The sequence below is a fragment of the Sturnus vulgaris genome, chromosome 5 (genome assembly GCF_052056855.1).
Source record: "Sturnus vulgaris isolate bStuVul1 chromosome 5, bStuVul1.hap1, whole genome shotgun sequence".
NCBI lineage: Eukaryota > Metazoa > Chordata > Aves > Passeriformes > Sturnidae > Sturnus > Sturnus vulgaris.
The window spans coordinates 55,985,234-56,011,078 of record NC_142247.1 but is presented as its reverse complement, the minus strand read 5'-3'; the positions used below and the strand labels follow the sequence as shown (position 1 = coordinate 56,011,078).

At 34.7% G+C, this 25,845-nt stretch overlaps 1 long non-coding RNA gene across 1 annotated transcript in view; it reads right to left on the bottom strand.

The window, feature by feature from the left end:
• Positions 1 to 25,169, bottom strand: part of LOC148223724 (uncharacterized) — a 32,354-nt gene extending 7,185 nt beyond the window's left edge. The window contains exons 1-3 of the long non-coding RNA XR_015804195.1: positions 24,888 to 25,169; positions 21,730 to 21,805; positions 20,436 to 20,616 (exon numbers count right to left, since the gene is read on the bottom strand). This is a non-coding gene — a long non-coding RNA (uncharacterized LOC148223724). The remainder of the gene's footprint in view (positions 1 to 20,435; positions 20,617 to 21,729; positions 21,806 to 24,887) is intronic.
• Between the last annotated feature and the right edge of the window lie 676 nt (positions 25,170 to 25,845).

The window sequence follows — 25,845 nt, the reverse complement described above, 5'->3', positions numbered from 1 at the left end:
TAATTGGGGCAATAGAGAAGCTTCTGCAAGCTAACATAATATGTAATATTTTCATAATTCCCCTTGTACATGCTACAGCTTATTTCTCTAAGAGGGTGGCTGCAGTATAGCCCCTGTATAGACCTCTCTCTTTTCAAACTCCCTCGCCCTCTCACTTTAGGTGCTATTTCTTTACTTCATTACTTTGTGAGATTTTTTTTCCTGTTGTACAGAACTTTTAATCTCTCTGTTTGACAACTACTCACTATTTTCCAAGGACATTACTTTCAATAAATGTATTTTTAAAACCCTGTCTTCTAATACCATTAACATTTTCTCTGCCATTTTCTGAGAATGACGTACTGTTGGGAGGCTGCCCAGCCAAGCTGTGCCAGCACATTATGTTAAACAATGTATTGAGAGATGTCAAAACAACTCTCAAAAAAATCACATTTATATCAACAATCAATAACACAGAAAATAAATTATGGGAAACCAATAAAAATACAGCCACTCAATGCAATTTGGTATAACTTTGATTTTTTTTTTTTGACAGCAGCTGAGTGGCTAGGCCAATACATTTCTAAAAGCTGCAGCATACAACTAATTTCTGCTATTACTTCAGAGGTGTATGCGTTAATATCTCGACTAGAATTTGCTGATATCTTCATAAAAATGTTGGAAATTCCTGAATTCTTCTCTGAGCATGGAAACTTCTCTCTAGATATTTTTATAGACCAGGATGACAACATCTAGGGTTTCCCAACGATTTTCACTACAGTTGTCTTCTACGTGGACATTTATTTAATAAATCATGAAATGAAACTGCGATAAGATTTCACCTGAACAACTTACCATATGCAAGGTGTATTGAGCTATTGGAAAGCTACTATGCACATTATCATGAAGAACTCTACGTATGAAAGACATCACAAGGTACTGCAAATGACTCTGCCTTCTAATTCAGCTCTATAATGACACTAGTTATGCACTGCTTTCTGCTGTAATGCATACAGTGGCAAGGCAGGTTGTCCATTAACAAAATCCCTCTTCTTATGTCACTCACTTTCAACATACTTCAATTAGAGCTGACTGCACACCCCAGATCCTTCAAGTGTCAGTAAAAAACGTGGAACCTGGGAGTAATTGTATATCACACACCACCAGTGTGGCTCACTGCAGTTAGCTAACCATAGCTAACAAAAGGAATGCCCTAAATTTCAAAAGGAGAAGCTGAAAGTAAGTCAACATTTTGGCTAAATGGAGCATTTTCAAAGTCAAAAAGCATGCCAAAAATCTAAAAATGTTTCTGGGAAACCTTTCTCACAGAAGGGCACTAGTTTCCTGATGCAAATTTCAGTTTGATTTTTCTCCATCCCTGGAAAGCAATAAAATAGAAAAGTTTACTTAGTAAATGTTCCAAATCTCTGATGTACTTTAGTGACAAAATTTCTTCTGAAACAACGAAGCCTTGAGATCATGTATCAATTACACATTATGTGAAGATGTCTTTGATGATGAGGGGAAAAAAATCATCATCCTTATAGATCTTTGTCTCTAAACACCTGAATTTATTAATTCTCCTATTCCTTCCTAGTTGAACCTTCTATTAAGTTTCTTACCATCAGGGAAGTGCTCTCAAAACTTGGCATTCTCCTTAAATACTTTTTGCATATTTGGACTTCAACTTGAAGTTATTTTCTCTTGAGGCAAATTCATTTGAAATGTTGTATCAGTCAAAACTTGATTACAAAATTAACAATGAGGGAATTTTTAGGTGGAAAATGTTACTATTTTAGCAGAATCAGCAGTAATAGGGAATTATTTCATGGCACTGACCAATGTTTCCCCTCTGTGTAAGAAAAACAAGAGATTGCTTGACAACTATGAGACTGCTTAGTCTCACTGAGGAGATAGAGGGTTTGAGGGCAAAATGACACCAAGATCTGTTTTGAGATTGGGGAAATATAAAGAAAAGAGCAATAAAATAAAGAGGGGAGTTCACAGAGAATAAAAGCAAAAGGGAAGTAAAGGAACAAAGAGAAGGAACTGCTCTTGGCAATACAGTTTATCTGATACATTATTATGAAATGTATCTTCATTGAAAAGCACTGATTTATCATCTCCAAATGTTTTGTCTGAAACATCTCAGATTTTATTAACTTTCATCAAATCTAGGGCCTGAACTGCAGAAAGGCTGCCTTGAGGCTGCAGAGACTGGCAGCTGCAGATTACATTCCCTCATCCTGGTTGTTGCCCCAAAACCCAAGGAGTCCCAAACATTGCTTGACATAATTAATAATGGGTTTCTAACATTATTAAGAGGTTTGGAATAGTCCAAATCAAAGTATAAAACCGTGTAACTTACAACAAATCAGAATTTCTCCTTTGTAACCCCAAATAGTCAGTATGTTTTCAACACTTTCTGCGTGTTCTGGCACTTCATAGGCATGGACTGTGAGAAAATTACAATCTATTTTCCTGGTTTTCAGTTTCAGGCTGCATGAGACAGCAAATGAGTCAATTTTATGAGCAAGTCTTTCCTTAGGGGTTTTGCTACAGCAAAACATAAAGCATCTATTACTGCGTAAGTAATTGCAAAGCATGTAAATTTTACTTCCCAAAAGGTTTACCCCAGACCTATTTGTCCAATTACAGGGTAAGTGACTGCACAGTACAAAACACATAATTATTTATCTTTTTGTTTACATGGCCTGGCCTCAAGGCAATTCCTCTTTCTGCTTCTTTGATCAATCCAAAAAATATCGTGAAAGTTACCTTTGCTTTGAACCCATGCCTCATTTTCACAAATGCATATGCTCCTAATTCAAAGACCCCGACAAGCAGACCATCTCATTCAGTATAGGAAACAACTGCAAAATCTGCACCCCATACAATGTGACGGTCATGGGAGAACTGGAAAGACTTTTTCTCAGAACCTGAATCTTTCACTCCATCATACTCTCAATATTTTGCAAACTGATTGAACATTTCTTAGCTATGTTTGTTTTCTCAATTCTATTTTTAATGGCATATCAAGGAACAACCTAGGACTTGTACCTTGTAAACTACGTCAGTTTTGAAAAAACAATGGAAACTTTTCAATGTGCTATCTAATCTTAGGATCTTGCATTTGTTGTAATATGGCTATGTGCTTACTCACAGCCTGCCTTATCTAAATTAGCACAAGAGGATTCTGTTCTTTGCAAACACAACTCTGCCTTTGTACTGCACTTTCTCCTTAATAGTACTGGTCAAGAAAATAGCCAGTGAAATGGCAGACTACCGGTAGAATTTAAGAGATAGGGCTAGATAAGAAAATGAAACAAAATCTCCTGTTTTTTTTTTTTTAATAATTAGTTGAATAGTTTATAAATGTGTCTCTAGTGGTAAATAGACAAAAAAAAAACCATAAATTTAAATTGTTATATGTGTTTATAGCATATACACTTTGAATGAATCCATCTTTAATGCACAGGAATGTTTACTTAGAAGTTTTAGTTTCTTCTGTTTATGTTTGACTCTCATTCTGAAAGATTCAGGCCAAATGGATGTTGGTTGCATTTTTTCTCATACAGTCTTTTTTTTTTATCACCCCTCTGAAGAGCTCAGACTTTCAGTATAGGTTACATGAAGTTCATATCTGCATTACCCATCCACTCACCTCAGCTAGAAACATCTTTCCTGGTATTAGCACTCAACTCTATAAAAATCTCTGCTGAACTTCTCTCTATCCCTTAAATAATTTATCCTTTTGTGCTCTCTATTCATTCACTAGTTTCCTCTTTCCTTATAAAGATTTTGACATCACATAGTTTTAATACATGACTCTTCTATCCACAAAAACAAATATGTAAAACAGAAGCATTTTATATGGCAAGAAAGGCATTATGTATTTGTAAAGAACTAAGTCAGTACTTCATTACAGGTGATTTCACACTGGATAGAGCTTATGAAAATGACAGCAGGTACTTTTAGACTTATTAGTGATTTCCATTAACTCATGTGGGCATCTGATTAAACTTCTTTTCTGTTTATATATTTTTCTCTATCTGGAGATGTTCCAAAAATCTTTCCTAGAAGATCTCAAAAAGCATCAGAAATTGATCATAGACTTCTTCTTCAGAAAGTCAAATTACTGTGAGGCCTTACAAATGTAAGGCAACAAAAGTCTTCCAGTTCTTCAGATACTCTAGATAAAAATACCAAGATGGTCAGCAAAGAGTGAGGAGTTATATACTGTGCCCTGCTTTAAACCACTGGCACACCCACAAGGATACAATGCCTCTCCATTTGTCAGGCTACCCAGGAGCAATCTTATCTCAAAGTAAAGTTTAAGAGTAGAATGATGTTTACCTAAACTATGATTTGAGATAGGAGTCATGAAAAGATATGACAAAACATCAGTATTGAGGCTATATTTAGCAAAGGATTCTCTTTGGGTGTTCCCGCAATTATCTCTTTTGTCACTGCTGGGTAATTAGCCTATACAATGCACACTTGGCCCTAGAGAGTTCTTTTGGCTATTTCATTCTCTTTCCTATTGTTGAAGAAGACTATCTGCAGCATCCAGGGTGGCTGCCCTGGGTGACCTGCCCTTTCTCCAAGCTTGAGTAGGATGACCTTATCTTTCTTCTATGCTAATGTTTACCTTCCCCTCACACTTCATGCAGCTTGGCACTGAGACATCACAGGGCAACAGAAGGGATTAAATAATTTCCTTTTCCTCTCTTTTCAAGACAATTTTATTAATATTTTTGTTGCTTACTTTAATTACCACTTATATTTAGAGTGACTCATGCCTTTTGCTTTTTTCTTGAGAATTCTTGTAAAGCTCTTCATGATGTGTCTTCAAGATAAAATGCACCTTTTTCTACTATACTTACAGCTGCTTTTACTCTGTGTCTCTCTTATGAAGAGCAACCATTGCATAACAGGGATTGCGAGTTGAAAATGTAATATTCTGTCAACATAATCACAGTCAAATTTTTAATCTCCTACTCAGACCCCCAGATATTCGCTGCCAAAAACACTATCTACAGATTTTTTTTCCTGCTTCCAGGCAGAAGGAAAATAATACCTTGCACTTACATGTTGATAGACCCACCTCTAAGCTCCATATCACAGCTGATCAACAGAAAACCAGAAGAATCACTCCAAAGTTGTAATTTGTTCTTCTGCCAAAGGAATAAGAGAAAACACACAACCAATATGTGTTACGTGGGATGTGGAATAGAATGGGGGAACTGTGGCTATCCTATAATTTCTAGACAACTGCTCCTGATTGCCAGTATCTAACTACATTCAGGCCATGCTCTGTGACCACTGGCCTGTTGTCCCATAGACACCGTTCTCAGAGAATTTTGTGATACTTTCACCAGAAGACTGGATTTTCAGAAGTAGCAGAGTCCTGCATTGAAAGGGACCTAAAAGTTCCTCTTGTTCCACCCCCGCTGACATGGGCAGACACTTTTCACTAGTCCAGGTTGCCCAAAGCTCTATTCAACCTGTCCTTGAAAAAATACAGGAATGTAGATACTTGTGCCTATATTAAATCTATGCCATTTGAAATGGCTAATTAGGTGTTTGAGCCTGAACACACAAAACATTTTTTGTCCGATCTATATTATTCTTGTGAAGTTAATAGATTAAATATTACATTTGAGTCCAGGCATCTTGTTCATACTGATTAGAAATTTCCCCATCGTCATACATATGAGGTAATAGTGACTGAATGAGGAACATAAGAGCATTTTCATTAGTTGTAGATGAACTTTTTCTACTTAGGTAAGCTCAAATGTTTATGTAACAGCAAATTTTTTTGATTCTTAGTGTTTTCAGAAACTGCCTGAGCAATGTGAGAATTGAATGCATTTGCTTTCAAAAAAATATTCTTTAGCTCAATATTACAATTTTGCATTTCTTTTTGTCATTCTTATTCAACTTTTTCCTCCTGTGATGAACACAGAGTTCACAACTGCTGATCTCATCTGTTTTTGCCTTCCTTCTCTATAAGACAGAGTAGACAAAACATTTAGCATACTCATCATCCTCTGCTTATTTAAGAACTGCATTTTTATTGTTTCTTTTTGCATCACATATATCAATATTAAAATGTCAAAAGCACAGTTCAACACTTGAAATGTGTAAGTTAGAATACCTATTTCTGAACAATTGGGGTGTTATTTCGTGTCTATGGAAATGAGAATTAGGAACCATATTTACATTTTGATGATTTTACAAAACCTTAACTCAGGCTTTGGTTTTCTTAATTTGTTTTTCATGGGGTTTTGCCTGTTTGTTTGTGTGCTTTTTTCATAATGGAAAACACATCCAAAATGACTTTATGAAAGGAAAGGTTCTTTCACAATTTTTCGTAATTGAAGGTTGAATGTGAAAATCTGACTTCTTATTGTACCAATAAGAAGGTTGATCGTATTTGTTTGAAATACTAATTAAAATAATTATCTTACAGGCTGAAATGGTGAGCAAGTATACCAGAATCTGCCCATTAGACTCTTGAATCACACAACTCAATGGAATCAATAGACCTTTCTCCAACACTTTCAAAGGGTTGTATTTCATGAGTTAATAAACAATAATTATGAAATTTTGAAAATCGTTTAACTAATTAATTAGTCAGTCATCTCATAATTTGAAGCACTAATATGGCTCAGGCACTCACCTAGAAGGTAAAGCAAATTATCCACAATAAATTGCAAAACTAAGGGAGAGACTCATGCACTTTTGTTGCATTGCAATGAAGACTGTCACACATCAAGGCAGTGTTCATGCTGAGGAATACACAGAAAAAAATTGATATTGCTCCAATGAAAAGTTATGATGAAAAGAGGACTGAATTTTCCTCATTTTTTTCATTTGCTCAGTGTTTCCCAGTTTGGAAAACAGATTTATTTTCCATTAAAAACCACTACTGTAACACCATCAAATGACCGTGATCAATGGAAAAAATCTCCAAACCAACAAAAAACAAACACCGAAACCACAACAGGAGCTAAAAATAAGTTCTGATATGGTTGTCAAAACATGTTTCCATAATTTAAAAATCCTGGACTTCGCATTTTAGAATTCCTCAAACACTTCAATCTACTCCATAGTAAGTCTTTAGACTTAGGGCACAGTGATAGTTAAGTTCAAAATTTTTGATATGTTGTCTCATGGCTGTAAGAAATATGAATCTGCAAAGAAGCAACCAGTGTTCTGGGTTACAAATTGCAATTGAACAACAAGCCTTGATCAAATATCTTTTGATCACTGAAAATTCAGGGTAACCACAGTGACTGTATTAGGTTATCTGGAACCTCATTAAGGTGGAAAATGAATTATAACTAATGTTTCTGAAAAAAAAAACCTTTTGAAAACCCTTTGTTCCCTTCCACACACAATACCCAGAAAAAGTAATGTCAATAACTTAAAACATTCAAATAGCAAATAGCCTTATAATTCAGCATTTGTCTTGTTATCTCAGATAATTTTAGTCCAAGCATGTGTGCACACAGCAATACTCAGTTGTGGTTTCTCTGCTTCTGGTGACTTGTATGCCACATTCCACTAATATGTCTGTTTGAGCCATACCATTAGAATAAGACAGAATGATAACCATGGTGTCTAGAATCACAGATACAACACTTCAATTTATTTTCAATTCTAGATGCAACACAGACATTTCTAAGTCCTCAGATCACTGAAACAGATATATGATTTGATTAAGATCTATCTATCTTAGTCTCAATAAAGATAAAAGAATATACATTCATGAGGTCAGCTAGATGTTATCTTTCCATGTGGATCATGTTTGCAGTTTACCAGTTCTGCTGCTTACGATTATACAAATGTCAGTAGTAGTGGGAACGTGATTTATTTTTAATATTCATTATACTGAGTGTGGCATTAAAATATCTGTTGGATATCCTGCTTCATATCTGGAACATATGTCCTGAAAATCTGAGGACATGGCATTGAGAATATTATACTATTTACTGGTTTACTGGAAAATTTCAGAATGGAAAACCACTTTACTTCCAAAAATAAATGTTCTGTTTGAAGCATATCTCATCAGTGCTGTAAGTCAGTTTCACCACTAGGAGCAGTCAGAAAACTTCACAGACAATACATTTAATGCTTTATGACGTCAGAGAAGTTTTGTACTTCTTGTAGCATTACAGTGCACATCACTGCACATCACAGAGAGAAGTGACTCTAGGACTACTAAGAGATTTTTTTTAGTATAGAAAAGGAGATCACGTTACTTTATAATTGAAATTTTTATTGTCTTTTAAAAAAATGTCTATCACTTGCTGGCAAGATTTTCAACAAAAACTTTGCTTTTAGATTTCTTTGCCCATGTACTCCTAACAATATACTGAAATATTATGGCTTGCAGAAGATGTTAGTGTGTATCATACCTCCAAGGTCTATTTGTTCATTCTAATGCTTCTGAACATTTTCAGTGTTCTAAAATTAGTATTAAGTGGACAATTCACACTATTTCCATCTTTTGTATATCACCTAATCTTTCTGCTGAGCTGTTTCTCAAAATTGACAGTTAGAGTCTAACATTCCTTGGCACTCTTTCACAAATTCTCATGCATTTTAGTCAGTTGCTAAGAACAGCCATGAAGTTCCTTGGATCTGTTGGGGAAAGACAAGTTACTTACAGATAAACTGAAATAAGAAATGTCAACTGACTCAAAATTAATGTTTTACAAACTACAAATACAAGCAAGTCAGCCAAAAACTAGTCACGACTATGTACACATTTATATAATGGGTACAGTAAAGCAAGGCTGAAAATTCTGGGAGGAAGAGATTTATAGGTTACTTGTGTATGAGTTAACAGCTTTTTAAACAACTATTCATGCTTGAAAAATAGTTTACTGTTAATCAATAATTCCAAATATTAGTGCACCAAGAAATGAATTGATAATTTGGAAGTTAAGAGTTTTGAATATTTTTCTTACTTCATTAAATGTCATCGATTCAGAAAATGGCAATTTCATCATAGACCACTGAAGTTTAAGTAATAAATAATCTACATTTCACTGGGATAGTGTAGTCCAATCCCCTTGTTGAGGCAGAATCACTGCTTTGTGCCTCATTTTTTTGGTCATACATGTTAGGTAGCCTGCTCACATAAATAACCTCTTCAAAAAACTTCACTAAGGATGTCTTCTCCCATGTTGTTACCATAAGCCCCACATGTAATAGAAACTGTTGTATCATGGCATGGTTTTTATGGTATAAACTGAATCAAAATTATTTAAAGTTTTGTTAGACAAAAGTAAACTTTCAACTTAAGAAAATCTTTTGGCTCCAAACACAGAACACCAGCTACAGAGATAATATATTCCTTTAGGAAACTCTGTTCATTAATTTGGCAGGCACATTCAGGACTTTTGCAGAGTACAAATTGTTTTTAAGAAGCAGGTTATGAACAATGCAATTTAATAACCCAATTTTACAGAGACAAAACCAAAAATAATTAAAATTTGAGGTACGATGTTTTTTGTTTTTAAATTAAATCTATTAGGCTTTCCTGGATAGCCAAAGTACCAGAAGATGTTTGTGAGTGAGGAAATGTGATTGGTTTGGAGATTTTTTTAATAATTACTGTCTGCAGAACCTTATTATAAACTCTACAATTTGCTTTTCAGTTATTTGAACTCTTATTTGAGTAATGTGTGCTATTCACAATACAGATATTTAAAAAATATAAACATCATAATTTTAAAAATTACATTTTCTGTGTATACTAGAGAAAACACCTAAAGAGAGAATTTACAGAGGTTCTGTTGGAATTACACTTAAAGTGTGTAAGACTTTAGGATGGGACTCATTGCTAAGAGGCACAATGAGGAAGTGACAGAGTCACCACCAGCTTGATTGTATATGGCAGCCCAAAGAAACAGCATTGGTTGCCTGGAAGACATGGTAATTATTTCTTTAAAATACAACACCTGATGTCTGTTCAAGTTATGAATAGCCTACTGGTAGTATTCTTAAAATATCTGCTTAGAGTGGCATTACTCCAGATGTTCTCATCTTGATTGTCCCTGGATGGCACGATAATTTTGTCACAGTCTATTCACAGAGAATTTTGGAAGATAGAATAGACTACCCACCTACTTAGTTCATATCAAGTTGTCTACATAAGCAGTGTGAATTCTCCTGTGGTTAAAACTGTCTTTCAGACTTCCATTCTGCATTGACAGATTGGAAGGACTAAGACTTAAGGAACACAGCAGACAATACTTTTTGCAAAGATTTATATAATTATTCATGGAATTCCTCACTCTATAGTGGAGTTCTATACAGTATTTCAAAGCCTACATAAAGCAAAATGTTTAATAGACTTTAGTTATATAGGAATTTTCCAGGAAGGCTATCTAATATCCTTTCACTAAACAATTCTAGGGATTCCTTTGTGTTGAAAAAATATGATAAAATGCATAATAAAGTTCAAGCTAATCTGAAAAGTAATTTCTTGCAGGGTGGATAAATCCAAGTTAGAAATAAAAGATTGGAACTAGACCTTTATGTCATATGAAAATATAGTAACATCTGGAGACTCCAGTTAAAGGATAATGAGTATGACTCTTTCACTTTGAGTCTTTTTAATATCTAACAATTCTACTTCAATAATTCAAATTAAATCTGCCCATAATGACAGATTGTTTCCTAAGATAAGGCCAGCTTGCTTTGTTTGATGTAATTTCTTTGTCAGTATAGCTCACTTTTATCTTTGGTTTAAGTGCAAATTCTTAAAAAACTTAACTTACAAAATATTTATGCAGAAACTGAATATGCAAATAATCTGCAACAGAAATTTTATATGAAGAACAATTGAGAGATCAAAAAGGACTTTTAAAATAGAAATAGAGAAAAAATTATTGAAGCAAAGAAACACTTCAAAATATTTCCCAAGACTTTAAGACCACAAATTAAGGGTTCTTAAAAATAACTCCACATTTTCTTTCCTTTTCTGGGCTCAAGCATTTAGAAATATACTGTATTGTATCACTCAGCTGGAATAATTTAAAGTCTACTTCTTTTGTTTCTCTTTGCATAGAGACCTGTTCATGCCGCCCATTTAATTTACCACTCTCCATTCCTGACATTGTCAAAACATATATTACCTACTACCTCTCACATGTGAGAGCTTCCAGTGTTTTTTCAAAACCTTTTTCATTCTCCTTCCTGAAGACTACAGAATGTCCAGCATTGAACAGGACAGCATGAAGGGATTAGATAATAGAAATAAAATTTGGGGTTAAAGAGCCCATAGCCTGTAGATAGCTAGAGATATGTATAGAGCTTAATTCATGTACTCATGTGATTAAAAAAAAAAAAAAAAAAAAAGGCTCTTGTCAGTAGACCTGGTTTATGAGGCCCCCAGTAGCATTTTGGCAAAGAAAAGAGGATTCACACTGCATAGTATCAGAGGAAAAAAAGTGCTGTGAACTGTAAATGAGACTTTTCCATTGTTTGTAAAAGCCACCATCATACACAACTGCAACTTTTGAAATATCTAGCCTCCTTACAAAATGTCACAGTGCTCCTGGTTAGTTCTTAAGAAAGAGATCAAAGTGAGATTTTCAGGTCTTGGTGTTCTTGTTCACACTGTGTTCTTACTGTTCTATTCAGAACACTGAACAGAACTCAGTTTTCCAAGCAAGTGACAAGAGAACACATTTGTCACTACTTTGCTCTTTTAAAAACCCTTAAGTGTACTCCAAAGGAGAAATATGAAAAAACGCCCACCGACTATAGGAAGAACAGTTATCTTCAGTGGACTGAATTGTCCCCTGTTTCATGTTGTTGCAACCCAGCCAGACCTGTCAAGACATGCTCAGAAGGAGTAATACCTACTTGATTTCAATACATAATCTACATATTTACTCTATTTTCCTTTTAGGATATTCTTTAATTTTAGTCAAGATAACCTACATTGCTACATGAGAGCTTGACTGATTATTTGCAGGGAATGGATGTCACTGTGATTAATTTTATTAGGCTAACTTAACAACTTTTAAAATAAATATTATTTTTATAGTCTTACTAATAAAAATCTTAAGTAGCTAATATTTCTCTTTGTCCAGTAATTCTGATTTTGCTTTCTGTTTGTAATTCTGATTTCTTTCTTAGAGAAGTTATTCTGTACAGGTACACTGGAAAATATATATATATATATTATATATATATATATATAAAATATATATGGAAATATAGGCATCCCAAGAGTGAGACATTTCTGCCAAATGATAATGACACTAAGAGACACAGAGAAAGAATAAAGAAGAGCCATTTTATGTGACAGTATGATAGCAGAAAGTTAATTGCCTGCAAGTTTACAAGGCAGTAATGGCTCTCCGCAGCTGATGAACATGAAAGTCATAGATATTAAAGGAAGTAGAGCTCTCTGTATTTACCAAATCCACAAATTTTAAGTGTGGAATCTCAGAGAAACCAGTAATATTTTGATAGCTTTTTGGTTGTTTGTTTGGTTTTTTTTTAATTAAATTTATAGTACCTTTGGATCCAATAATATATAGAGAAAAATAAGAAAAACAGCATGTCGCCACAAATGAAGCATAGACAGAGGAGACAGTGGTGTCAGAACAAGGTGGTGGGGAAAATAAAATGATTTACAGAATTTGTGCTTGTCATAATCCAAGAGAAAAAAGATATCCTTGTATTGTCAAAAGTTGGAAGAGAATCATAAGCATAGTCATGTGATGAAGGGGAGAACTGACTAGAGGTGTCACCAAAAGCAAAGAGGATGGAGAAAAGATTACCTTCATGCTCCCTTAAAGATAAATCCTCAAAAAGCATATAGAATCCATGCTACAACTTCTATTCCCCAAAGGAGTTGACTTTGACAAAATGACCAGACATAAGGAGAATTCAAAAATTGATGTCTGAACCTTGCAAAAGATTATTTCAAGGACCAGATAAATTAAGATGGTGGTTGCTGTAAGCATTTGACTTCTGAAGGTCACATCATGGTAGTTGAAAACATTCTCTAGTTCAAACTTTAGAAGAAGCTGAGGTTGAAAATTAACTCCTTTCAGTCTTGCATTGCAGTCCTTTGTCTTCTAGAACAATTCCTTCCAAATCTTCTGCATGAAGATTTGATACACCCAAGGCATTTATTTGTTAGTTAGATAGATAGTTAGCTTGTTTTTTTTTAAAAATAGTACCTAGTTACTGAGTCTGCCATTGTTTAAAACTAGTCCCTTATAAAACCCCCAACAAACTATCCAGAGAGTGAGAAATTACCAGGTTGATCATTAATCAGTTACCTTTAGCTGCAGGTGTAGAGTCACACAGGTGTATCTTACAAAATCATAGCTATTTGTCTTACAAATAATTTAAAGATTTTTCAGTCAATTCCATTCAGCAATTTAATTACTGCTCCAGATAAATGGAGAAAATAATAAACGGAAATTTCATGTTCCTGATTTTATAGCTCTTTTTAGATACTAATGAGCTCTGGCTTTTTTTGTTGTTTAAGGATTCTCAGCCAAAACATTGTGTTCAGTTCTTTAATCTATGTCAAAGGCAAGCATTAATATTTTACAGCTGTACCTCTTTTAGTATTCCCTAAGTGTGGATGGATTTCTAATAAATGGTGTGTTCCATTATTTTCTACAGACTTTGCCTAGCTCTATTTCAGTTTTGTTTATTTGCTATTTGGTTGTTCTTTAACAAAAGGCTGTGAAATGTCTTAAGAGCCTGGTCACAGATTTTTCTAACTGATATGGAATTGTCAAGATGGCTATTTCTCACAAGCCTGTTTTCGCAGTAGTGCCATAAATATTGAAAAGCAGCATCTTTGTAGTTCAAGCACAATTTAAGGGTATAAAGCAGACAAGGCTAGAGAGAGGTTCTATGACCTAGAATATGCTGGCAGGCAGGGTAAATTATCAGAACAATCCTTTCTGTTCCTTCACTCCAAGAGTCTGAGACAGTCCAGTACTTATAGAAAAACACTCAAGCATCATTATTGGCAGGGCCACAGCTCCAAAACTGCCAGCCATTCCCCACAAAACATGCATTCAGCAACACATTCTTTCACATACTTTGCGTGGGGGTTGCTATGGTTTTGTTATGAAGAGATGTGGAAGGCTACTAGAAAATCCCTTTTTTTTTTTTTTTCTTTTTTTTTTGTAAATGACCACAAAGGACTCTTGGTGCCAAACAAACTTTATGCTACTAGCAGTCACTGACCATAGTTTCCTAGGCCTTATTCCTTTTTGAATGGTACTGCAGTTTCTTCCTTCCTTCCTTCCTGTTGAGATAATGTCTCAATGCAATAGTTGAAAGTCAATGGAAGCAAGTAACTGCATACAGAAATACCTTCTAGCAACTTCCAAAGTCACTTGTACTTGACTCAGTTGAAATGCAGTTTCTCCTACTGGCCCTTTTCCAGCTGAATTTGCCTGTGTTGCACAAATCTTTTTCAGGAATTGTTTTAATATACTGGGGTATTAGCAGCTATTGCATGAGTAAAATCATATTTGGCTATTTAATGACACAACTTCTGTTTTCACAGTCATAAATCACTCTTTTCCAGCTCTAAAGATGGATATTTTAAAGTTTTCTCTCTTTCAGCCATTATGTATTCTGAGAAATCAAAACATTATTTGCTCTAATCTGATTTTGACTCCCATAGAGTTTCCACTCATGTAAATATCTGACCTGAGATGTGAAGAGCTAGATAAAGTTACTGTAAGTGTGAATACACATTATCTGCATCTTCAAAATTCTTTAGGATCATTTGGGATACCATAGGGGAGAAAAATATCCAATGGTGGTCATCTTTGCCTATAGAATTATTAGCACAGTCAGATAACTGGCTTTAGTGTACAATATGAAAATTAACAAAGGACAATGAATATTCATGTCTACTAAATTTGTTTTCTGCAGTCTTGATAGCATGATACTGTAGCCATTATCTCTGGCTGCATATGTTGAGTTAAAACCAACATCAATCTTTTTATTCAACTCAAGAATCCAAGAGTGTTTTGTGATCCCCAGTATAAGAAAAACGCCAGAGTGAATCTAGTGCAGAACTACCAAGATAGCAGGGCTCTAGCACACAGCACAAAGAAGAGATTGAGAAAACTGGATTTGTTCTTAAAGGAGGAGGCTAAGTATATCTTAAGAAGTAAAGGTTAACATGGTCTCATCCATTGGAAGGCTATAGAGAAAATGGAGTAAGTCCACTTTTCTGAGAAAGGATAGTCTTAGGATGGAAGTCAAGAATCACAAGTTGTAACACAGGAAATTCCCATTAGTTATTAGAAAAAAAAAAAAAGGTTTCCCCATAAGTGTAGGAAAGGCTGTGAAATCTCTAAATCTCTGTTCTTGGAGAAGTTTAGTACTCATCTGGACAATTTCCTGTGTAACTTGGTCTGTTCTGGCCCTGGACTTGAACTTCAGGTTAAACCAGGTAATCCTAGGTTGTCCATTATCACCCAAATCACTCCACTATTCCACAGTTCTCTGGATGATATGATGCTCCTCTTCCTCGTAAGCACTGGTCACACTATGCCTCTATTCCATCCCCTTCAGTGACAAAATGGAGAGAGACACTCATTTCAGGGGTGTTCTCTCCCTTGATATATCTAGTTTAAGCTGACTGTCACAGTACAGTTTGAACTTAAATGCATGAAAAATAATAATCCAGGTATATGAAATGCTTGATAACCTATGAATTATTTTCAATCCTCAATATAGTGTATACACCAAAGTTAAATACAGTATTTTTCATTTTTCTCTATTTTCACCCACACATTTATTATTTCAAAATCCACCAGAGCCTTCTTCTGAGTCACTGAATCACATAAATTTTCCATGTGTTAATATTTTGATTAACAGTGTAATAAAAAATTAATCTCTTAAGAAGTGGTGGTGAAGCATAGGCATATTTTTTTGAGCAATACAGTTGCTGAAAAAAAATAATTTTGCTATTTCAAAAAATACGTGTGTGCCAGAGAGAATTGTAAAGCTGTGAAAGATGAAACTGTGTAGAGGCTGTTAGCTTCTGAGTCAGCAGCTCACATTTCGCAGAAATTAGCATTTTAAGCCTAAATGCTCCCACTGCATGCTCGGAACCACCTTTCTGCATAGCCCACTGCCTGCTGCGGGCTGACAGTGCCTCACAGCTCACACAATTGAAAGAGTAACAAACTGATTCACTGTAAATTAACAAAGTGCAGCCAGTCACGCTGAAGAGACATTTACCACAAGAGCAGCCTCTGTCATAGAGGGGGTAGGAGGAGCTGACAGCACACATATTATTCTAGAGAGACAAGTGTTTCTTACTGAGGCTGAAGGTGAAACACCTGCAAGTAGGTCAAACGATTAATTTTATTTCTTTAATAAATTAGAGAAAGCAGCAGTCATTAATTAACACAGACACACAAAAAGAAAGGATTTGTTGGAACGATTTAATATTTACTTTTTATAAATTTAAAGTATTTATGCAGCAGTGTCACAGTATAGAAACAGCAGAGTTGCTACTTCATAAAGGATAGCTTTTCACAGTTATACAGCATTTTTAATAAAAACCCTGTTAGTTTTGATCTCTACTGGTGCTCTGCCAGCCTTGAACATGGTCACAATGCCCTGGAAACAGTTTTCTTCTACGCCCAGCTCCTCTGATAGCAGGAAGACACAGTGACACAGAGCTGCTCTACTCTGAGTTACCCTGATAAATCCAAACTGTCAGATGCTGCTGGTCAAAGGTAAATGGGAAAAAAAGAAGCACCAAGGATAAAAGAAGCATTGAATTGTTTTGCAGTGCACTTGCAGTAGTGTTCCATATTAGTTTAGCTGTTGACATAGCACTGAACAGAAAAAAAGGCTGCTCTGCTTATAGCATGGCCTCTTTTAGTTATTCTTTTGTGTGAAGTAGTTACCACAGCTTTTGAAGACAGATAAAATCTAGCATAAAGATACATCTATAAATAAAACATAATTTTAAGCAAGCTTTGAAATTATTAGACGAAGTGATGCAGTTTGCAAACAAAACCTGATCCATTGAGGTTGATACATCTTAGGATGTAAAAAAGAACACTTGGGTCAAAGGATGCCCATCTAGCTCAAAACATAAAGCAGTGACCTGAAAACTGACAAGAAACCCAAGGAGGACAGATTTGATGAAAAAGTGTTTATAGAAGTAAAAAAAAAAACTACTGCTGCACTCAAAAGATCATAAGCCAAACTGAGTCTGGGGTTTACCAGCTCTTTGAGGAGTGTACATAGGGTTGGTGCAAATGCAGAGCTAGAGAAAAATCTGCACAAGGTAGTATTGATTTTTTACTGACATATGTGGCATTTTAAAGTCAGAATACTGTGTGCAGCCACTTTTCCTGAGAAGCAGAGCTTTGATTCACTCTAAAAAGTGAAAGAGAAATTCTGTGAAGTCTCAAAAAAGAAGGCATCTTTCTATGATGTTCCCATCTGCCAACATCATGGTCATTGCTGTTTTCCATATTTTTCCAGTGCTTTGAATGCAAGGAGTTTCAAGTTTCTTATTATTTTAAAAGATATAGTTTTATCCATAAAACCTGATTATGTAGAATGGCCTTTATAGTCCAGTTAAAAGAGGACTATAGAGGCAAAAACTCTCAGACTAGGTAACAGCACTGGATAGTGGGCAAGAATCAATTATTCATTCAGAAACATCTAGAGCTAGTCAGATGATCTATCTGCATAACAAATAAAACCGATGATTTGTCCTGTTTTTTTGAATGCATGATTCATGATTATATGATTACTCATGAGGCTCATGACAACATGATTTGATCCAATCCAAAAACAACCTTAGGAGGAATAGCTGAAGCATGTGGACCCTGATTCAAGCATATGTGTTTGTTTTAAAATATGAATAGTCCTATTTAGGGAATTTGATTAATCTTACTCCTAAAGTTATGCATGTTAATTTCATTGCTTAACAAGAGAGATAAGGCACTTTAAAGAGGATGTGTGATAATAAAGTATTCTGGTACCTTCCAGGAGGGTTAAATTTTTATGGTAGTCATGAGGGTGCAGAGCCTGGAGCCCTGTGGGCATGGCTAAGAGATTATTCTACAACACCTCACCTCATTGCAGGGTGCAGGAGCAAGGCAAATCCATATTAGAGCTTGTTCTCACTCACTTCTCAGTGTCCCTCTATAGGGTTTACATTTTCATATATCTCTTTTACCACCAAGCCCAGAAATGGACACAATACATCAGACATGTCTCACCAATGCTGAATAGAGGGGCAAGACCACCTCCCTTGACTTGCTGGCACAATTCCTAAAGCAGCTCAGGGTATCACTTGCCTTCTGTATTGCAAGGATACACTGATGGCTCATTTTCTCCTTGCTGTCCACCAGAACCTCCAGCCCTTTCCTGTCAACCCAGTCAGTCCCTGTACTGAACAGTTCATGAGGTTATTCCTCCCCAGGTGCAGGACTTGACAATTCCCTTCATTGAATTTCATGGGACTCCTGTTGATCCATTTCTCTAGTCTTTTGAGGACCGTCCAAATGGCAGCCCAGTCCTATGATGTACTGATAATTCCTTACAATTCTGTATCATCTGCAAATTTCCTGAGCATGTTCTTTGCCTTTTCATCAAAGTAATTAATGAAGATGCTAATCAGTACTGGTGCCTTTACTTACTCCTGTGGTATGCCACTATTGATGGGCCTCCAACTGGACTTTTTGCCTTCTATCACAACTCTTTGGGACTAGCAATTTAGACAATTTTCAATCCACCTCTAGTTATTTATCTGTTTGTCAATCAGGATGTTAAGGGAAACAGTGCAACATAAAAGATGCAATTAGCAAGTATGGGTACCCATCATGAAATTATTGCTATTGCTATCAACTAAAAATAGATCTAATATGTGGCTTTTATAACAATTTTATTTTTGAAACAGAGAAGCAACATTCTGAAGCATATCTTGAGACAGCTATTATAAAATAACTGCAATCTTTTACTGCTCACTAAAGCTAAACTTTTATGTTCTTACATCAGGGCAGATAACAAATAAACCTGGGTCAGCTAATTTGCCAATGTGTGCATAACTGATAGCAAGATATGAATTTATCCCTACATAATAAAAAAATCAATGAAACCTAAACTGGCACTTTCTTTAAAAAATGTAATGCAAATAAAAACACAAGAAGAATGTAAAGCATCCACAAAGTATCACAACAGATACAAAGAGTCTAGTCAACTAGAAAAAAAAACAGGTAGATTGAACTTTCATAACACATCAGATTAGTTTTTCTTCCTATGAAATTTATTAATGATTGTTATCATAAAATCATGATCCGTTTCACACCATGTGGCCATTTTTTCTTTCTGAACACTTTTTTTTATAGGCCTGGCAATTCCCTTGAAGAACATCTTTTATGATTAATTTGTTCCTGACTCTTTCTTTGTCTCCATTATAAAACCTAACATCTCTGATGAAAACTCAAACATCATCTTTCTGGTGTTTGTTTCTGCCTTCTGCTTCTCCTTTGTCTAGGAAATACATGGGCTTCTTTTGGGTGTCTATGATTTTGAATATGGAATCTGCAGTTTCTCCTGCTTGGGCTGAACATTCCACACCTGCTGTATCACCTGCTATAATATCACATGGTTTTTATATTGTTACATATAATTACATGATAATTACATTTACTGTGGAGGAAATGTCTGTATAATGGAAATATTTTTATCCTTCCTTGAAAAATAACCAGCTAATAAAGTACAGTGTTGTGTCTAATAGAACATTGAACTACAAAAACATAAAGAAAAGTGCACAGAGCCACAGAATTAAAATTATTGATATTCGAATCTTTAAGGATCAGGTTCTTTGCTACTTGTTTGGGTGGTTCCACAAACACTTCGACAAAGCTTATGAACTGACATATCAAGGAGATTTACTGAAACAAAAGGGTCATGAATGCTGATTGTTACTGCATTGTTAATTTGCAAGTTCACGCCTTTTGTAATATCTTATAAGAGATAAATTATTAAAAAAAAAAAGATATCCACAAATACAAGAAGATATTTTTAAAATGAAAAATATTTCTATATTTTAGCTTCTGTATATATGACATGCTTTGGAAGTTTTTTTATTGTTCTTGGCCAGAATAAAGCATTTTGGCCTCTACATGATGATGATGCATGGTCCTCAGGTTTCAAACACTTTAAAACCAAAAAGATAATTATCAGTTGGTGTATTATAAGCATATATATAAAAAAGCATCCATTTGATAGAAATGAAGTAAATTTTACATAATTTAATTTTTCATGACATATCTTTATCTCCTGTAGAAAATGAGAACATTTAAGGGTTTGTGGGCAGATAGAAGGGTTTTCTTGTTGGACAGTTGGGGAAGAGGTTACAAAATAATTTTGGCAAAAATGCTTGAAAAACTTACAGTCTTAAGGTCTTTCTTTATCACCTAGATCCTTGTCTTACATTGCTCATGCCCTTGAACTCTGACATATATAAAAACATCTTCCAGAAATTAAAGGATCACTTCAGTCTTCACTCTGTCCTTAGCCTCTCAGCTGATGATGTGAACAGCAGTGCCAATTAGTGCCAAACGTGGTGACATTCTGTGAATGCATTCCAATTAGAAACCATCAGTTCATTTGACAATTACTGCCAGTAGAAAGTACACTGAGTTTCCAAGGAAGTTATTAATATATACTGTACACCAGAAACTTCCTCAGAATCCATTATTGTAAACAGTGTCAAGAATATATTGCAGAAAATACAGATCAGTAGATCCAGATAATTAAAAACTACCTTTTAAAGGAAAAGTAATGTGAAAGTTGACTTGCTTTAAATAAGAGAAAGAAAGAAGAAAAGGAAAAAACAAATAAAAAGAGATTCTGAAGTAATTTTTAATATTAGTGTTGAAATACATACCCATGTCTGGAAGTAACTGGACAAAGATTTACAACCATCCTTAAGTTTTATCCTTCCTCTGATGTGAATTGTTATATAAATCCAGAATCTCAAATATAAAAGCTGATATTTTCCAGTAGATACTATACAAAAACGTCATGCGTACTTCCAAAAGCATACACTTAAAGGTTTTGGGAGTTTATTAGTTTTTATAAGATTCCTGTCTGCTCCTTTTCTGAAATAGATGATCTGTCATTTTACTGTATATTAGGCACTACCTTTTTATCCAACACATAAGAGTTATTCACATATTCCGTCATCCATACAGCACAGTCAACGATTGCATATGGTACACTGAGAATATAAATTATATATTCTCTGCTGAAACAGAATGATCTTGTATTTTATACAGTAGGTTTTTCTTTAAAAGGAGAAGCTGAGGGTAAGAATAGTTGGCAATAAGTGCCCTTCAAGACAAGAAGAGAGCAAATCTTATGTCCAGCCCATACAGTGCTCTATTTTGAAATAAAATGCTTTAACAAGATTTTAGATAATTGGAAGCTGAACTCAGTGTAAATCCATTCATGATTTATAGCCCAAATCAGCACTTTTGTACTTCTTTTTCAATGACACTTTGATATTGCTTTTGTCATTTTTGTCACTACTTATGAAAGTTACACAATTCTTTTGGGTAAATGAAAGAACATGCCACCTAAAAGCAAGCAACAAACCAAGAATGGACTTAAACAAAAGATTTCATGAGTTAAAGTAAACTGTTCTGGTAAGTAGATTGGACAGATTGGATGATATTTTCTTACCTGTAATGATAGAGCACCATTAGCAGAGCTTTGCAAAGCAATGGGATTTGGGTGCATTACCAGTCAATGTATTATCCTGAAAATTAGAGATATTATTAAAGTATGATAACTTTATAATATCTTCAAATTCTGTTTTGCATTTAAGAATTAAAAAGATAATTGGCTTCATTTACCCTCCTTTGTCTTGCACCACCCTTTCCTCTTTCACTCTGCTCACTTTTCAATATATATTTCCTTAGATGTATCCTCATTACACTTGTTTTTGTCCTTTTCTTGCTGTTTTAAGGAAGTAATTATGGGTGCTGAGAAAATAGCCTCACCTAACCTGAGTAACATAATTCATAGGAAAACATACAGATGTAAAAATTTTAATGAAGATTTTTTCAAACAGATAGACAAAGGTTTAACTTAAGCAGAAAGGAGTATGTTGTTTTACAAATAAAATTTTGCTGTGAAAATAGCAAGAAAATATTGTGATATTTTAAAAATGCTTGGTAGCTTGCAGTTTTTAAATTTATGAGTAGTTTTTTTGAATCTAACAAGTAAAGATGTCTGCATAGGACTGCCATATTAAATACTACAATTTTACTTAGAACAGAAAATGGTTGATTCCTTTTCAGTTCCTGTAATTGTTGCATTAGTAGTCTTTATTTCTGTGACTATTTCAGTATGAGATGTGTAATTGCTTCCTGGCAAGCATTCTGAAACTGAGAAAACTCCAAGTTCAGTGTGCTGGGAATACTACAGTCTTGAATTTGATTAGTGTGTGATTCCTTGCAAGACGCTGTGTTCACTTGTTTCCACATCTCAACTTCCAATCCTCAATCTGAAGGAATCAGGATTTTTTGTAACCTCTGATCTGTAAAACAATGACAAATTCCACAATAGCTTTTTGGGTCTGGTTTTGTTTTCTTTTTTAACAGTAAACCCATTAATTCATTAGCAGAATGATAGTTCTCTGATTCAATACTTGTGTTTTAGAAAAGGAAGGATCTGCACATTTTCTTGGCTATGTAGGTACAAGGAGTTCTGGCTGATCTTCCACCACCATCTGCTCCAGTGCTTTTGTGGGTCTGTGTCTGCAGGAAACTCTTTTTTCCCCTCCCTATTACCATAATTACCCTCTTATTCCAAGAAAGCTGCCATTTATGTAATGGTCCACTTCTTCAGCTATGATGCACTGATACCACATGATCTTAGACATTTACATTATAGACATAATAATCTGAAATGTGGTTGTCAGAACTCCATTTATAGTTGAAATATAAAAATAGGGCATTTCTGTCATATCTCATCCTCATCCTTATGTAAAACCTAAAAATAAATCACATGAATTACAATTTAGAAGATCCTATTTTTCTCCAGTGAGTGACTAAAAAGGGAGGCAAGGATGACTAATTCAAATACAGCCCTCTGCTTTGTAGATGTTCAAATCAAATAACTAATATACATATTTTTATTTACTACATATCTTGTACTGCTTTTGCTCATTCACATATGAAGAATTTTAAGAAAATTCTTAATCACACATATTATTTTCTTTTTTTCTCTTTCTTTCTCTTTTCAGACAGGAAAGGAAATAGTTGACTCTCTCAGATACCATCTTCTTTTTTTTAAGCTTTCATGATTTAAATAGGAGTTATTTGCTTCAGTCATTGAGATTATATCATGAAATCTTAGAAGGAATTTTACATTATCAGTGCAATTTTGAACACATACCTCACTTGCCAATGAAGTAGGACAAAAGATACCACAAGAAATTTTGTTTAACATTTAATTCCCCATTTAATTTACTACAATGGAAAGGCAATGATCAGGTAAGAGGCAAAAACAGGAGGCAACAGTAAATTTATGGATTACTTGTGAACAAATTGTTCATCTAGATTGGCCTTCCTTAAGCCTTTGATGGCAACACTAGATGAGATTAATGTTTTCTAGAGGTGTGGGGTAATCATTGTAGTTTATTAACAACAATTTGTTACCACACTAGTTCTGACCAAAGGATAGTACCACAAGAAAGAAAGCTGTAATTTAGGAAATTTAATTAGCTGTATTTTTTATCCCTCTTTCCCAAAGACTTCTCCAAATACTTTAGTCTAAAGACTATTAACATTATGATTTTAAAAACTCATTAACTGAGATATTTCTATATGATATTCAGGCTTTGAGAAGTGAAATAGTCTCTGAATATCCAGTTTGCTATCACTTTCTCCTCAAAACACAATATATAGCCAGTGTGCGGTGTACTTATCTGTTCAGAGTGTATCAGCTGGTAAAACATCCTGCCACTTCATACACAGAAGATACAGGATAGAAATACATCATGATAAACTACAATGCAAGAGAGCACTCGTGGAAATAGATGACAGTCTTTGTCATTAAAATGTCATTTGTCTTAAAATAATAATGTCATGGAAAAAAATAATAAAAAGTCTTACATATGATTCCAAGGACGACCTGTTGACCCAGACTCCTTCACTTAGATTGTGCTTTATGCAAATTCAGGAGCATTCTGGAAATGTGTATCTATAAAAATTCTCTGGAATATCATCCATTATCAGAAGCAACCATCATCTCACTTACAGCTAGCTGCTTCTCAGGCTTCCAGATTGCTTGATTACTGTTGAGAACTTAAGGATGATATTTCTAGAGTGTCTAATTATAGTTTCTTGTGACTGTAGGAATAGGCAATAATAACCCTAAGAAAATCTAGTGCTCACAGAATCAGTTCTACAGAGCTCACATGAATAATATTTTAATAACAACCAAATGAATTGTTCAATCTCAGGCAAAAAATTATGAGATTCAGCAGCTGAGGGTTCAACTCGATTCCTAATATGACATTGTTTCACTCATTAATCACATAGCTTCAAGAGGTCAATATTTATTGAATGATGCAGAGAAAACTTACTGAGAAAACTTATAATGGTCTAAAAGTAACTGCGGTGAGGAATATGATGGATATCTCACAACACTGTTAAAATGTTGTGTGAAAGTGCATAAGAAGGATATTACAATCATTAAATGACCTCCTAGGACTATTAAAGACAGTAAACTCACCTTACATGAAATGATCTTAAAATCATCAATGATATGATGACTGAAAACATAGTATAAGACTTTTCTTTAAGACTGAATTTAAGAAAATTAGCACATACCCTAGAGAATAGGGAGAACTCCTCTGCGGTTGTACTCTGCAATTTTGCAGTTCACTCTTACCTGAAAAAAAAAGACTAATGGCCAGAAAGATTAAACCCCCAAAATGAAGGATGTTTAATGTAGTTGGTTTTAAACCACAGTATATCACAGTATATCCAGATGACGTGTGTTGTACACATATTGACAATATTTGATAATGTAATATATTTTGTGTGCTTTGGCTTGGATTGATTTACAAAGGAAGGCAAAACTGAAGGAATGACACACCAAAATTTTAGACAAAAGTGCAGAGGAGGGAAAGTAACATGGAAGTAGAAAACATATTGAACTAAAAAAGGAAGAGAAGAAGAAAAACAAAGAAAAGAAAATGAAAGAAAAAAGGGGAAAAGGCAGAGATTATGGAGTACAGAGGAGTAGAAGACACACATACATGCAAAAATGAGAAAAAAGAAGAAAACTAGCAATCATCAGTGGAACAAGAAGTGAGAGGGGAAAAGCCATGAGCAAAAAATGAAGCAAATTGAGGAATAAAAGATTGCGGGGATCACAGTCCCACCAACCTGTGAATTTTGAATGGGTACCAGCCAGCTGCTGGGAGAAGGCCAAAAAGTTGCTTGGCTAAATGAGAAGCAGTTGGCATCCTGATATTTCACATGTGATGAGCATCCAATATGTGACACTTGATCTTATGCCAGGGAGATGATATGGTCTGAACTTTCAAGTAGCCAATCAGGGCTGACTACTTTCTTTTATCATATTAATTGCATGTCCTGCACCAAAGAATACTTAATACAGATGCACATGAATTTATAAGGAACAAAAATCAGAATGTTTAAAACAGCTGTTCAAAATCAGTCCATAAAAAATAAATTCTATTAGGAGCAGCAACTTGTTTCTTAGATCAAAAGTGCTTCACTCATTCCATATTTTTCATTCTTTAACAAAATAATTCAAATC